Source organism: Schistocerca cancellata, unplaced genomic scaffold (assembly GCF_023864275.1).
Source record: "Schistocerca cancellata isolate TAMUIC-IGC-003103 unplaced genomic scaffold, iqSchCanc2.1 HiC_scaffold_1114, whole genome shotgun sequence".
NCBI lineage: Eukaryota > Metazoa > Arthropoda > Insecta > Orthoptera > Acrididae > Schistocerca > Schistocerca cancellata.
Genome location: NW_026047113.1, coordinates 4,333,631 through 4,349,807, shown reverse-complemented (window position 1 = coordinate 4,349,807; position 16,177 = coordinate 4,333,631).

Genomic DNA, 16,177 nt, shown 5'->3' with positions numbered 1-16,177 from the left:
TGGTCGTTCTGCTGTGAATCTAGATTATCGAATGGGACGAAAAACTGATAGTGAATTGTAACGTTCAGGGCCACCTAATGACGATGGATCACTCAAATTGCGTCCCGATTCAATACATCGTCCCCAGCCGACTAGTCTCCATGGGTCTATTGCTGCGTCGGGCACCTTATGGCCGTTCTGGTGCGAGTCTAGGTTATCGAATGGGACGAAAACCTGATAGTGAATTGTAACTTTCAGGGCCACCTAATGACGATGGATCACTCAAATTGCGTCCTGATTCAATACATCGTCCTCCAGCAGGCTTGACTTCATGGGTCTATTGCTGCCTCGGGCACCTTATGGCCGTTCTGCTGTGAGTCAAAGATTTTCGAATCGGACGAAAAACTGATAGTGAATTGTAACGTTCAGGGCCACCTAATGACGATGGATCACTCAAATTGCGTCCCGATTCAATGCATCGTCCCCAGCCGACTTGTCTCCATGGGTCTATTGCTGCCTCGGGCACCTTATTGCCGTTCTGCTGCGAGTCTAGGTTATCGAATGGGACGAAAACCTGATAGTGAATTGTAACTTTCAGGGCCACCTAATGACGATGGATCACTCAAATTGCGTCCTGATTCAATACATCGTCCTCCAGCAGACTTGACTTCATGGGTCTATTGCTGCCTCGGGCACCTTATGGCCGTTCTGCTGTGAGTCAAAGATTTTCGAATCGGACGAAAAACTGATAGTGAATTGTAACGTTCAGGGCCACCTAATGACGATGGATCACTCAAATTGCGTCCCGATTCAATACATCGTCCTCCAGCAGACTTGTCTCAATGCTTCTATTGCTGCCTCGGGCACCTTATGGCCGTTCTGCTGTGAGTCAAAGATTTACGAATCGGACGAAAAACTGATGGTGAATTGTAACGTTCAGGGCCACCTAATGACGATGGAACACTCAAATTGCGTCCCGATTCAATACATCGTCCTCCAGCCGACTTGACTCCATGGGTCTATTACTGCCTCAGGCACCTTATGGCCGTTCTGCTGTGAGTCTAGATTATCGAATGGAACAAAAAACTGATAGTGAATTGTAACGTTCAGGGCCTCCTAATGACGATGGATCACTCAAATTGCGTCCCGATTCAATACATCGTCCTCCAGCGGACTTGTCTCCATGGGTCTATTGCTGCCTCGGGCACCTTATGGCCGTTCTGCTGTGAGTCTAGATTATCGAATGGGACGAAAAACTGATAGTGAATTGTAACGTTCAGGGCCACCTAATGACGATGGATCACTCAAATTGCGTCCCGAATCAATACATCGTCCTCCAGCCGAGTTGACTGCATGGGTCTATTGCTGCCTCGGGCACCTTATGGTCGTTCTGCTGTGAATCTAGATTATCGAATGGGACGAAAAACTGATAGTGAATTGTAACGTTCAGGGGCACCTAATGACGATGGATCACTCAAATTGCGTCCCGATTCAATGCATCGTCCCCAGCCGACTTGTCTCCATGGGTCTATTGCTGCCTCGGGCACCTTATTGCCGTTCTGCTGCGAGTCTAGGTTATCGAATGGGACGAAAACCTGATAGTGAGTTGTAACTTTCAGGGCCACCTAATGACGATGGATCACTCAAATTGCGTCCTGATTCAATACATCGTCCTCCAGCAGACTTGACTTCATGGGTCTATTGCTGCCTCGGGCACCTTATGGCCGTTCTGCTGTGAGTCAAAGATTTTCGAATCGGACGAAAAACTGATAGTGAATTGTAACTTTCAGGGCCACCTAATGACGATGGATCACTCAAATTGCGTCCCGATTGAATACATCGTCCTCCAGCAGTCTTGTCTCCAAGGGTCGATTGCTGCCTCGGTCACCTTATGGCCGTTCTGCTGTGAGTCTAGATTATCGAATGGGACAAAAAACTGATAGTGAATTGTAACGGTCAGGGCCTCCTAATGACGATGGATCACTCAAATTGCGTCCCGATTCAATACATCGTCCTCCAGCGGACTTGTCTCCATGGGTATATTGCTGCCTCGGGCACCTTATGGCCGTTCTGCTGTGAGTCTAGATTATCGAATGGGACGAAAAACTGATGGTGAATTGTAACGTTCAGGGCCACCTAATGACGATGGATCACTCAAATTGCGTCCCGATTCAATACATCGTCCTCCAGCCGACTTGACTCCATGGGTCTATTGCTGCCTCGGGCACCTTATGGCCGTTCTGCTGTGAGTCTAGATTATCGAATGGGACGAAAAACTGATAGTGAATTGTAACGTTCAGGGCCTCCTAATGACGATGGATCACTCAAATTGCGTCCCGATTCAATACATCGTCCTCCAGCAGACTTGTCTCCATGGGTCGATTGCTGAATCGGGCACCTAATGGCCGTTCTGCTGTGAGTCAAAGATTTTCGAATCGGACGAAAAACTGATAGTGAATTGTAACATTCAGGGCCACCTAATGACGATGGATCACTCAAATTGCGTCCCGATTCAATACATCGTCCTCCAGCCGAGTTGACTCCATGGGTCTATTGCTGCCTCGGGCACCTTATGGTCGTTGTGCTGTGAATCTAGATTATCGAATGGGACGAAAAACTGATAGTGAATTGTAACGTTCAGGGCCACCTAATGACGATGGATCACTCAAATTGCGTCCCGATTTAATACATCGTCCCCAGCCGACTTGTCTCCATGGGTCTATTGCTGCCTCGGGCACTTTATGGCCGTTCTGCTGTGAGTCTAGATTATCGAATGGGACGAAAAACTGATAGTGAATTGTAACGTTCAGGGCCACCTAATGTCGATGGATCACTCAAATTGCGTCCCGATTCAATACATCGTCCCCAGCCGACTTGTCTCCATGGGTCTATTGCTGCCTCGGGCACCTTATGGCCGTTCTGCTGTGAGTCTAGATTATCGAATGGGACGAAAAACTGATAGTGAATTGTAACGTTCAGGGCCACCGAATGCCGATGGATCACTCAAATTGTGTCCCGATTCAATACATCGTCCTATGGCAGACTTGTCTCCATGGGTCGATTCCTGCCTCGGGCACCTAAGGGCCGTTCTACTGTGAGTCAAAGATTTTCGTTTCGGACGAAAAACTGATAGTGATTTGTAACATTCAGGACAGCCTAATGACGATGGACCACACAAATTGCGTCCCGATTCAGTACATCGTCCTCCAGCAGTCTTGTCTCCATGGGTCGATTGCTGCCTCGGGCACCTAATGGCCGTTCTGCTGTGAGTCAAAGAATTTCGAATCGGACGAAAAACTGATAGTGATTTGTAACATTCAGGGCCACCTAATGACGATGGATCACTCAAATTGCGTCCCGATTCAATACATCGTCCTCCAGCAGACTTGTCTCCATGCTTCTATTGCTGCCTCGGGCACCTTATGGCCGTTCTGCTGTGAGTCAAAGATTTACGAATCGGACGAAAAACTGATGGTGTATTGAAACGTTCAGGGCCTCCTAATGACGATGGATCACTCAAATTGCGTCCCGATTCAATACATCGTCCTCCAGCGGACTTGTCTCCATGGGTCTATTGCTGCCTCGGGCACCTTATGGCCGTTCTGCTGTGAGTCTAGATTATCGAATGGGACGAAAAACTGATAGTGAATTGTAACGTTCAGGGCCACCTAATGACGATGGATCACTCAAATTGCGTCCCGATTCAATACATCGTCCTCCAGCCGAGTTGACTCCATGGGTCTATATCTGCCTCGGGCACCTTATGGTCGTTCTGCTGTGAATCTAGATTATCGAATGGGACGAAAAACTGATAGTGAATTGTAACGTTCAGGGCCACCTAATGACGATGGATCACTCAAATTGCGTCCCGATTCAATACATCGTCCCCAGCCGACTTGTCTCCATGGGTCTATTGCTGCGTCGGGCACCTTATGGCCGTTCTGGTGCGAGTCTAGGTTATCGAATGGGACGAAAACCTGATAGTGAATTGTAACTTTCAGGGCCACCTAATGACGATGGATCACTCAAATTGCGTCCTGATTCAATACATCGTCCTCCAGCAGGCTTGACTTCATGGGTCTATTGCTGCCTCGGGCACCTTATGGCCGTTCTGCTGTGAGTCAAAGATTTTCGAATCGGACGAAAAACTGATAGTGAAATGTAACGTTCAGGGCCACCTAATGACGATGGATCACTCAAATTGCGTCCCGATTGAATACATCGTCCTCCAGCAGTCTTGTCTCCAAGGGTCGATTGCTGCCTCGGGCACCTTATGGCCGTTCTGCTGTGAGTCTAGATTATCGAATGGGACAAAAAACTGATAGTGAATTGTAACTTTCAGGGCCTCCTAATGACGATGGATCACTCAAATTGCGTCCCGATTCAATACATCGTCCTCCAGCGGTCTTGTCTCCATGGGTATATTGCTGCCTCGGGCACCTTATGGCCGTTCTGCTGTGAGTCTAGATTATCGAATGGGACGAAAAACTGATGGTGAATTGTAACGTTCAGGGCCACCTAATGACGATGGACCGCTCAAATTGCGTCCCGATTCAATACATCGTCCTCCAGCAGACTTGTCTCCATGGGTCTATTGCTGCCACGGGCACCTTATGGCCCTTCTGCTGTGAATCTAGATTATCGAATGGGACGAAAAACTGATGGTGAATTGTAACGTTCAGGGCCACCTAATGACGATGGATCACTCAAATTGCGTCCGATTCAAGACATCGTCCCCAGCCGACTTGTCTCCATGGGTCTATTGCTGCCTCGGGCACCTTATGGCCGTTCTGCTGTGAGTCTAGATTATCGAATGGGACGAAAAACTGATAGTGAATTGTAACGTTCAGGGCCACCTAATGACGATGGATCACTCAAATTGCGTCCCGATTCAATACATCGTCCTCCAGCAGACTTGTCTCCATGCTTCTATTGCTGCCACGGGCACCTTATGGCCGTTCTGCTGTGAGTCAAAGATTTACGAATCGGACGAAAAACTGATGGTGAATTGTAACGTTCAGGGCCACCTAATGACGATGGATCACTCAAATTGCGTCCCGATTCAATACATCGTCCTCCAGCCGACTTGACTCCATGGGTCTATTACTGCCTCGGGCACCTTATGGCCGTTCTGCTGTGAGTCTAGATTATCGAATGGAACAAAAAACTGATAGTGAATTGTAACGTTCTGGGCCTCCTAATGACGATGGATCACTCAAATTGCGTCCCGATTCAATACATCGTCCTCCAGCGGACTTGTCTCCATGGGTCTATTGCTGCCTCGGGCACCTTATGGCCGTTCTGCTGTGAGTCTAGATTATCGAATGGGACGAAAAACTGATAGTGAATTGTAACGTTCAGGGCCACCTAATGACGATGGATCACTCAAATTGCGTCCCGATTCAATACATCGTCCTCCAGCCGAGTTGACTCCATGGATCTATATCTGCCTCAGGCACCTTATGGTCGTTCTGCTGTGAATCTAGATTATCGAATGGGACGAAAAACTGATAGTGAATTGTAACGTTCAGGGCCACCTAATGACGATGGATCACTCAAATTGCGTCCCGATTCAATACATCGTCCCCAGCCGACTTGTCTCCATGGGTCTATTGCTGCGTCGGGCACCTTATGGCCGTTCTGGTGCGAGTCTAGGTTATCGAATGGGACGAAAACCTGATAGTGAATTGTAACTTTCAGGGCCACCTAATGACGATGGATCACTCAAATTGCGTCCTGATTCAATACATCGTCCTCCAGCAGGCTTGACTTCATGGGTCTATTGCTGCCTCGGGCACCTTATGGCCGTTCTGCTGTGAGTCAAAGATTTTCGAATCGGACGAAAAACTGATAGTGAATTGTAACGTTCAGGGCCACCTAATGACGATGGATCACTCAAATTGCGTCCCGATTGAATACATCGTCCTCCAGCAGTCTTGTCTCCAAGGGTCGATTGCTGCCTCGGGCACCTTATGGCCGTCTGCTGTGAGTCTAGATTATCGAATGGGACAAAAAACTGATAGTGAATTGTAACGGTCAGGGCCTCCTAATGACGATGGATCACTCAAATTGCGTCCCGATTCAATACATCGTCCTCCAGCGGTCTTGTCTCCATGTGTATATTGCTGCCTCGGGCACCTTATGGCCGTTCTGCTGTGAATCTAGATTATCGAATGGGACGAAAAACTGATGGTGAATTGTAACGTTCAGGGCCACCTAATGACGATGGACCGCTCAAATTGCGTCCCGATTCAATACATCGTCCTCCAGCAGACTTGTCTCCATGGGTCTATTGCTGCCACGGGCACCTTATGGCCCTTCTGCTGTGAATCTAGATTATCGAATGGGACGAAAAACTGATGGTGAATTGTAACGTTCAGGGCCACCTAATGACGATGGATCACTCAAATTGCGTCCCGATTCAAGACATCGTCCCCAGCCGACTTGTCTCCATGGGTCTATTGCTGCCTCGGGCACCTTATGGCCGTTCTGCTGTGAGTCTAGATTATCGAATGGGACGAAAAACTGATAGTGAATTGTAACGTTCAGGGCCACCTAATGACGATGGATCACTCAAATTGCGTCCCGATTCAATACATCGTCCTCCAGCAGACTTGTCTCCATGCTTCTATTGCTGCCTCGGGCACCTTATGGCCGTTCTGCTGTGAGTCAAAGATTTACGAATCGGACGAAAAACTGATGGTGAATTGTAACGTTCAGGGCCACCTAATGACGATGGATCACTCAAATTGCGTCCCGATTCAATACATCGTCCGCCAGCCGACTTGACTCCATGGGTCTATTACTGCCTCGGGCACCTTATGACCGTTCTGCTGTGAGTCTAGATTATCGAATGGAACAAAAAACTGATAGTGAATTGTAACGTTCAGGGCCTCCTAATGACGATGGATCACTCAAATTGCGTCCCGATTCAATACATCGTCCTCCAGCGGACTTGTCTCCATGGGTCTATTGCTGCCTCGGGCACCTTATGGCCGTTCTGCTGTGAGTCTAGATTATCGAATGGGACGAAAAACTGATAGTGAATTGTAACGTTCAGGGCCACCTAATCACGATGGATCACTCAAATTGCGTCCCGATTCAATACATCGTCCTCCAGCCGAGTTGACTGAATGGGTCTATTGCTGCCTCGGGCACCTTATGGTCGTTCTGCTGTGAATCTAGATTATCGAATGGGACGAAAAACTGATAGTGAATTGTAACGTTCAGGGCCACCTAATGACGATGGATCACTCAAATTGCGTCCCGATTCAATACATCGTCCCCAGCCGACTTGTCTCCATGGGTCTATTGCTGCCTCGGGCACCTTATTGCCGTTCTGCTGCGAGTCTAGGTTATCGAATGGGACGAAAAACTGATAGTGAATTGTAACTTTCAGGGCCACCTAATGACGATGGATCACTCAAATTGCGGCCTGATTCAATACATCGTCCTCCAGCAGACTTGACTTCATGGGTCTATTGCTGCCTCGGGCACCTTATGGCCGTTCTGCTGTGAGTCAAAGATTTCCGAATCGGACGAAAAACTGATAGTGAATTGTAACTTTCAGGGCCACCTAATGACGATGGATCACTCAAATTGCGTCCCGATTGAATACATCGTCCTCCAGCAGTCTTGTCTCCAAGGGTCGATTGCTGCCTCGGGCACCTTATGGCCGTTCTGCTGTGAGTCAAAGATTTACGAATCGGACGAAAAACTGATAGTGAATTGTAACATTAAGGGCCACCTAATGACGATAGATCACGCAAATTGCGTCCCGATTCAATACATCGTCCTCCAGCCGAGTTGACTCCCTGGGTCTATTGCTGCCTCGGGCACCTTATGGCCGTTCTGCTGTGAATCTAGATTATCGAATGGGATGAAAAACTGATAGTGAATTGTAACGTACAGGGCCACCTAATGACGATGGATCACTCAAATTGCGTCCCGATTCAATACATCGTCCTCCAGCAGACTTGTCTCCATGGGTCTATTGCTGCCTCGGGCACCTTATGGCAGGCCTGCTGTGACTCAAAGATTTTCGAATCGGACGAAAAACTGATAGTGAATTGTAACGTTCAGGGCCTCCTAATGACGATGTAACACTCAAATTGCGTCCCGATTCAATACATCGTCCTCCAGCAGACTTGTCTCCATGCGTCTATTGCTGCCTCGGGCACCTTATGGCCGTTCTGCTGTGAGTCAAAGATTTTCGAATCGGACGAAAAACTGATAGTGAATTGTAACATTCAGGGCCACCTAATGACGATGGACCACGCAAATTTCGTCCCGATTCAATACATCGTCCTCCAGCCTACTTGACTCCATGGGTCTATTGCTGCCTCGGGCACCTTATGGCCGTTCTGCTGTGAGTCTAGATTATCGAATGGGACAAAAAACTGATAGTGAATTGTAACGTTCAGGGCCTCCTAATGACGATGGATCTCTCAAATTGCGTCCCGATTCAATACATCGTCCTCCAGCAGACTTGTCTCCATGGGTCTATTGCTGCCTCGGGCACCTTATGGCAGGCCTGCTGTGACTCAAAGATTTTCGAATCGGACGAAAAACTGATAGTGAATTGTACGTTCAGCGCCTCCTAATGACGATGGAACACTCAAATTGCGTCCCGATTCAATACATCGTCCTCCGGCAGACTTGTCTCCATGGGTCTATTGCTGCCTCGGGCACCTTATGGCCGTTCTGCTGTGAGTCAAAGATTTTCGAATCGGACGAAAAACTGATAGTGAATTGTAACATTCAGGGCCACCTAATGACGATGGACCACACAAATTGCGTCCCGATTCAGTACATCGTCCTCCAGCCGACCTGACTCCATGGGTCTATTGCTGCCTCAGGCACCTTATGGCCGTTCTGCTCTGAGTCTAGATTATCGAATGGGACGAAATACTGATAGTGAATTGTAACGTTCAGGGCCACCTAATGACGCTGGATCACTCAAATTGCGTCCTGATTCAATACATCGTCCTCCAGCAGACTTGACTTCATGGGTCTATTACTGCCTCGGGCACCTTATGGCCGTTCTGCTGTGAGTCAAAGATTTTCGAATCGGACGAAAAACTGATAGTGAATTGTAACTTTCAGGGCCACCTAATGACGATGGATCACTCAAATTGCGTCCCGATTCAATACATCGTCCTCCAGCAGACTTGTCTCCATGGGTCGATTGCTGCCTCGGGCACCTTATGGCCGTTCTGCTGTGAGTCAAAGATTTTAGAATCGGACGAAAAACTGATAGTGATTTGTAACATTCAGGGCCACCTAATGACGATGGACCACACAAATTGCGTCCCGATACAGTACATCGTCCACTAGCCGACTTGACTCCATGGGACTATTTCTGCCTCGGGCACCTTATGGCCGTTCTGCTGTGAGTCTAGATTATCGAATGGGACGAAAAACTGATAGTGAATTGTAACGTTCAGGGCCACCTAATGACGATGGATCACTCAAATTGCGTCCCGATTCAATACATCGTCCCCAGCCGACTTGTCTCCATGGGTCTATTGCTGCCTCGGGCACCTTATTGCCGTTCTGGTGCGAGTCTAGGTTATCGAATGGGACGAAAACCTGATAGTGAATTGTAACTTTCAGGGCCACCTAATGACGATGGATCACTCAAATTGCGTCCTGATTCAATACATCGTCCTCCAGCAGACTTGACTTCACGGGTCTATTGCTGCCTCGGGCACCTTATGGCCGTTCTGCTGTGAGTCAAAGATTTTCGAATCGGACGAAAAACTGATTGTGAATTGTAACGTTCTGGGCCACCTAATGACGATGGATCACTCAAATTGCGTCCCGATTGAATACATCGTCCTCCAGCAGTCTTGTCTCCAAGGGTCGATTGCTGCCTCGGGCACCTTATGGCCGTTCTGCTGTGAGTCTAGATTATCGAATGGGACGAAAAACTGATAGTGAATTGTAACGTTCAGGGCCTCCTAATGACGATGGATCGCCCAAATTGCGTCCCGATTCAATACATCGTCCTCCAGCAGACTTGTCTCCATGGGTCTATTGCTGCCTCGGGCACCTTATGGCCGTTCTGCTGTGAGTCAAAGATTTTCGAATCGGACGAAAAACTGATAGTGATTTGTAACATTCAGGGCCACCTAATGACGATGGACCACACAAATTGCGTCCCGATTCAGTACATCGTCCACTAGCCGACTTGACTCCATGGGTCGATTGCTGCCTCGAGCACCTAATGGCCGTTCTGCTGTGAGTCAAAGATTTTCGAATCGGACGAAAAACTGATAGTGATTTGTAACATTCAGGGCCACCTAATGACGATGGACCACACAAATTGCGTCCCGATTCAGTACATCGTCCACTAGCCGACTTGACTCCATGGGAATATTGCTGCCTCGGGCACCTTATGGCCGTTCTTCTGTGAGTCAAAGATTTTCGAATCGGACGAAAAACTGATAGTGAACTGTAACATTCAGGGCCACCTAATGACGATGGACCACGCAAATTGCGTCCCGATTCAATACATCGTCCTCCAGCCGAGTTGACTCCATGGGTCTATTGCTGCCACGGGCACCTTATGGCCCTTCTGCTGTGAATCTAGATTATCGAATGGGACGAAAAACTGATGGTGAATTGTAACGTTCAGGGCCACCTAATGACGATGGATCACTCAAATTGCGTCCCGATTCAAGACATCGTCCCCAGCCGACTTGTCTCCATGGGTCTATTGCTGCCTCGGGCTCCTTATGGCCGTTCTGCTGTGAGTCTAGATTATCGAATGGGACGAAAAACTGATAGTGAATTGTAACGTTCAGGGCCACCTAATGACGATGGATCACTCAAATTGCGTCCCGATTCAATACATCGTCCTCCAGCAGACTTGTCTCCATGCTTCTATTGCTGCCTCGGGCACCTTATGGCCGTTCTGCTGTGAGTCAAAGATTTACGAATCGGACGAAAAACTGATGGTGAATTGTAACGTTCAGGGCCACCTAATGACGATGGATCACTCAAATTGCTTCCCGATTCAATACATCGTCCTCCAGCCGACTTGACTCCATGGGTCTATTACTGCCTCGGGCACCTTATGGCCGTTCTGCTGTGAGTCTAGATTATCGAATGGAACAAAAAACTGATAGTGAATTGTAACGTTCAGGGCCTCCTAATGACGATGGATCACTCAAATTGCGTCCCGATTCAATACATCGTCCTCCAGCGGACTTGTCTCCATGGGTCTATTGCTGCCTCGGGCACCTTATTGCCGTTCTGCTGCGAGTCTAGGTTATCGAATGGGACGAAAAACTGATAGTGAATTGTAACTTTCAGGGCCACCTAATGACGATGGATCACTCACATTGCGTCCTGATTCAATACATCGTCCTCCAGCAGACTTGACTTCATGGGTCTATTGCTGCCTCGGGCACCTTATGGCCGTTCTGCTGTGAGTCAAAGATTTCCGAATCGGACGAAAAACTGATAGTGAATTGTAACTTTCAGGGCCACCTAATGACGATGGATCACTCAAATTGCGTCCCGATTGAATACATCGTCCTCCAGCAGTCTTGTCTCCAAGGGTCGATTGCTGCCTCGGGCACCTTATGGCCGTTCTGCTGTGAGTCAAAGATTTACGAATCGGACGAAAAACTGATAGTGAATTGTAACATTAAGGGCCACCTAATGACGATAGATCACGCAAATTGCGTCCCGATTCAATACATCGTCCTCCAGCCGAGTTGACTCCATGGGTCTATTGCTGCCTCGGGCACCTTATGGCCGTTCTGCTGTGAATCTAGATTATCGAATGGGATGAAAAACTGATAGTGAATTGTAACGTACAGGGCCACCTAATGACGATGGATCACTCAAATTGCGTCCCGATTCAATACATCGTCCTCCAGCAGACTTGTCTCCATGGGTCTATTGCTGCCTCGGGCACCTTATGGCAGGCCTGCTGTGACTCAAAGATTTTCGAATCGGACGAAAAACTGATAGTGAATTGTAACGTTCAGGGCCTCCTAATGACGATGTAACACTCAAATTGCGTCCCGATTCAATACATCGTCCTCCAGCAGACTTGTCTCCATGCGCTATTGCTGCCTCGGGCACCTTATGGCCGTTCTGCTGTGAGTCAAAGATTTTCGAATCGGACGAAAAACTGATAGTGAATTGTAACATTCAGGGCCACCTAATGACGATGGACCACGCAAATTTCGTCCCGATTCAATACATCGTCCTCCAGCCTACTTGACTCCATGGGTCTATTGCTGCCTCGGGCACCTTATGGCCGTTCTGCTGTGAGTCTAGATTATCGAATGGGACGAAAAACTGATAGTGAATTGTAACGTTCAGGGCCACCTAATGACGATGGATCACTCAAATTGCGTCCCGATGCAATACATCGTCCGCAGCCGACTTGTCTCCATGGGTCTATTGCTGCATCGGGCACCTTATGGCCGTTCTGCTGTGAGTCTAGATTATCGAATGGGACGAAAAACTGATAGTGAATTGTAACGTTCAGGGCCACCTAATGACGATGGATCACTCAAATTGCGTCCTGATTCAATACATCGTCCTCCAGCAGACTTGACTTCATGGGTCTATTGCTGCCTCTGGCACCTTATGGCCGTTCTGCTGTGAGTCAAAGATTTTCGAATCGGACGAAAAACTGATAGTGAATTGTAATGTTCAGGGCCACCTAATGACGATGGATCACTCAAATTGCGTCCCGATTCAATACATCGTCCTCCAGCCGACTTGACTCCATGGGTCTATTGCTGCCGCGGGCACCTTATGGCCGTTCTGCTGTGAGTCTAGATTATCGAATGGGACAAAAAACTGATAGTGAATTGTAACGTTCAGGGCCTCCTAATGACGATGGATCACTCAAATTGCGTCCCGATTCAATACATCGTCCTCCAGCGGACTTGTCTCCATGGGTCTATTGCTGCCTCGGGCACCATATGGCCGTTCTGCTGTGAGTCTAGATTATCGAATGGGACGAAAAACTGATAGTGAATTGTAACGTACAGGGCCACCTAATGAAGATGGATCTCTCAAATTGCGTCCCGATTCAATACATCGTCCTCCAGCCGACTTGACTCCATGGGTCTATTGCTGCCTCGGGCACCTTATGGCCGTTCTGCTGTGAGTCAAAGATTTTCGAATCGGACGAAAAACTGATAGTGAATTGTAACTTTCAGGGCCACCTAATGACGATGGATCACTCAAATTGCGTCCCGATTCAATACATCGTCCTCCAGCAGTCTTGTCTCCATGGGTCGATTGCTGCCTCGGGCACCTTATGGCCGTTCTGCTGTGAGTCAAAGATTTTCGAATCGGACGAAAAACTGATAGTGAATTGTAACATTCAGGGCCACCTAATGACGATGGACCACGCAAATTGCGTCCCGATTCAATACATCGTCCTCCAGCCGAGTTGACTCCATGGGTCTATTGCTGCCTCGGGCACCTTATGGCCGTTCTGCTGTGAATCTAGATTATCGAATGGGACGAAAAACTGATAGTGAATTGTAACGTTCAGGGCCACCTAATGACGATGGATCACTCAAATTGCGTCCCGATTCAATACATCGTCCCCAGCCGACTTGTCTCCATGGGTCTATTGCTGCCTCGGGCACCTTATGGCCGTTCTGCTGTGAATCTAGATTATCGAATGGGACGAAAAACTGATGGTGAATTGTAACGTTCAGGGCCACCTAATGACGATGGATCACTCAAATTGCGTCCCGATTCAAGACATCGTCCCCAGCCGACTTGTCTCCATGGGTCTATTGCTGCCTCGGGCATCTTATGGCCGTTCTGCTGTGAGTCTAGATTATCGAATGGGACGAAAAACTGATGGTGAATTGTAACGTTCAGGGCCACCTAATGACGATGGATCACTCAAATTGCGTCCCGATTCAAGACATCGTCCCCAGCCGACTTGTCTCCATGGGTCTATTGCTGCCTCGGGCACCTTATGGCCGTTCTGCTGTGAGTCTAGATTATCGAATGGGACGAAAAACTGATAGTGAATTGTAACGTTCAGGGCCACCTAATGACGATGGATCACTCAAATTGCGTCCCGATTCAATACATCGTCCTCCAGCAGACTTGTCTCCATGCTTCTATTGCTGCCTCGGGCACCTTATGGCCGTTCTGCTGTGAGTCAAAGATTTACGAATCGGACGAAAAACTGATGGTGAATTGTAACGTTCAGGGCCACCTAATGACGATGGATCACTCAAATTGCTTCCCGATTCAATACATCGTCCTCCAGCCGACTTGACTCCATGGGTCTATTACTGCCTCGGGCACCTTATGTCCGTTCTGCTGTGAGTCTAGATTATCGAATGGAACAAAAAACTGATAGTGAATTGTAACGTTCAGGGCCTCCTAATGACGATGGATCACTCAAATTGCGTCCCGATTCAATACATCGTCCTCCAGCGGACTTGTCTCCATGGGTCTATTGCTGCCTCGGGCACCTTATGGCCGTTCTGCTGTGAGTCTAGATTATCGAATGGGACGAAAAACTGATAGTGAATTGTAACGTTCAGGGCCACCTAATGACGATGGATCACTCAAATTGCGTCCCGATTCAATACATCGTCCTCCAACCGAGTTGACTGAATGGGTCTATTGCTGCCTCGGGCACCTTATGGTCGTTCTGCTGTGAATCTAGATTATCGAATGGGACGAAAAACTGATAGTGAATTGTAACGTTCAGGGCCACCTAATGACGATGGATCACTCAAATTGCGTCCCGATTCAATACATCGTCCCCAGCCGACTTGTCTCCATGGGTCTATTGCTGCCTCGGGCACCTTATTGCCGTTCTGCTGCGAGTCTAGGTTATCGAATGGGACGAAAAACTGATAGTGAATTGTAACTTTCAGGGCCACCTAATGACGATGGATCTCTCAAATTGCGTCCTGATTCAATACATCGTCCTCCAGCAGACTTGACTTCATGGGTCTATTGCTGCCTCGGGCACCTTATGGCCGTTCTGCTGTGAGTCAAAGATTTCCGAATCGGACGAAAAACTGATAGTGAATTGTAACTTTCAGGGCCACCTAATGACGATGGATCACTCAAATTGCGTCCCGATTGAATACATCGTCCTCCAGCAGACTTGTCTCCAAGGGTCGATTGCTGCCTCGGGCACCTTATGGCCGTTCTGCTGTGAGTCAAAGATTTTCGAATCGGACGAAAAACTGATAGTGAATTGTAACATTCAGGGCCACCTAATGACGATGGACCACGCAAATTGCGTCCCGATTCAATACATCGTCCTCCAGCCGAGTTGACTCCATGGGTCTATTGCTGCCTCGGGCACCTTATGGCCGTTCTGCTGTGAATCTAGATTATCGAATGGGACGAAAAACTGATAGTGAATTGTAACGTTCAGGGCCACCTAATGACGATGGATCACTCAAATTGCGTCCCGATTCAAGACATCGTCCCCAGCCGACTTGTCTCCATGGGTCTATTGCTGCCTCGGGCACCTTATGGCCGTTCTGCTGTGAGTCTAGATTATCGAATGGGACGAAAAACTGATGGTGAATTGTAACGTTCAGGGCCACCTAATGACGATGGATCACTCAAATTGCGTCCCGTTTCAGTACATCGTCCCCAGCCGACTTGTCTCCATGGGTCTATTGCTGCCTCGGGCACCTTATGGCCGTTCTGCTGTGAGTCTAGATTATCGAATGGGACGAAAAACTGATAGTGAATTGTAACGTTCAGGGCCACCTAATGACGATGGATCACTCAAATTGCGTCCCGATTCAATACATCGTCCTCCAGCAGACTTGTCTCCATGCTTCTATTGCTGCCTCGGGCACCTTATGGCCGTTCTGCTGTGAGTCAAAGATTTACGAATCGGACGAAAAACTGATGGTGAATTGTAACGTTCAGGGCCACCTAATGACGATGGATCACTCAAATTGCTTCCCGATTCAATACATCGTCCTCCAGCCGACTTGACTCCATGGGTCTATTACTGCCTCGGGCACCTTATGTCCGTTCTGCTGTGAGTCTAGATTATCGAATGGAACAAAAAACTGATAGTGAATTGTAACGTTCAGGGCCTCCTAATGACGATGGATCACTCAAATTGCGTCCCGATTCAATACATCGTCCTCCAGCGGACTTGTCTCCATGGGTCTATTGCTGCCTCGGGCACCTTATGGCCGTTCTGCTG